The sequence below is a fragment of the Schistocerca nitens genome, chromosome 2 (assembly GCF_023898315.1).
Source record: "Schistocerca nitens isolate TAMUIC-IGC-003100 chromosome 2, iqSchNite1.1, whole genome shotgun sequence".
In the NCBI taxonomy this organism is placed as follows: Eukaryota; Metazoa; Arthropoda; class Insecta; order Orthoptera; family Acrididae; genus Schistocerca; species Schistocerca nitens.
The window spans coordinates 931,966,499-931,967,386 of record NC_064615.1 but is presented as its reverse complement, the minus strand read 5'-3'; the positions used below and the strand labels follow the sequence as shown (position 1 = coordinate 931,967,386).

The following is an 888-nucleotide window of genomic DNA, read 5'->3' as shown; positions in this document are numbered from 1 at the left end:
TGCCCCGACCGGGACTCGAACCCGGGATCTCCTACTTACGTGGCAGACGCTCTATCCATCTGAGCCACCGATGGCACAGAGGACAGTGCGCCTGCAGGGACTTATCCCTTGCACGCTCCCCGGGAGACCCACATTCCCAACATGTCCACACCACTACATTCGTAGTGCGCCTAATAGATGTTTGCCCATCATACTCATTACTCGTGGCAGATTAATCTGCCAAATTCCGTACGAGTTCGGGCATAGCATGTGCGTTCGCACAAGAAAGTCAATGGCCGGGAAGTCATATTTTAACTATATATGTCGGTAGTATTTGTTCCGGAAGAACAGTTACCGTTGATGACCATGCAGATTTGCTAGAAATGAAATGATAATTAAATGGACACCCGAGCTGCAAACAGGCGTTGATGTACTTCATTGGGGACATGTTGAAAATGCGTGCCCCGACCGGGACTCGAACCCGGGATCTCCTACTTACGTGGCAGACGCTCTATCCATCTGAGCCACCGATGGCACAGAGGACAGTGCGCCTGCAGGGACTTATCCCTTGCACGCTCCCCGGGAGACCCACATTCCCAACATGTCCACACCACTACATTCGTAGTGCGCCTAATGTAAGCAGGAGATCCCGGGTTCGAGTCCCGGTCGGGGCACACATTTTCAACATGTCCCCAATGAAGTACATCAACGCCTGTTTGCAGCTAGGGTGTACATTTAATTATCATTTCAGATTACAATTTTCTATTTTAAATTAGTTACGCAAACAGTGAGCTTATGGTATAACATTATCTGGGGACTGCGGTATCGGTATTCACGGTATAGAGTGGGAGAAAAAGTTATTCACGTATACCGCCGGAGTGCTAACTGATCTGCGCCTATAAATGAGAT

The 888-nt window shown here is 49.2% G+C and overlaps 2 non-coding genes across 2 annotated transcripts; both read right to left on the bottom strand.

The window, feature by feature from the left end:
- Trnat-cgu (transfer RNA threonine (anticodon CGU)) lies at positions 1 to 75 on the bottom strand. The gene has a single exon. It is a non-coding gene; the product is annotated as a tRNA-Thr (tRNA).
- A 364-nt stretch (positions 76 to 439) lies between these two features.
- Positions 440 to 514, bottom strand: Trnat-cgu (transfer RNA threonine (anticodon CGU)). The gene has a single exon. It is a non-coding gene; the product is annotated as a tRNA-Thr (tRNA).
- Positions 515 to 888: the final 374 nt, after the last annotated feature.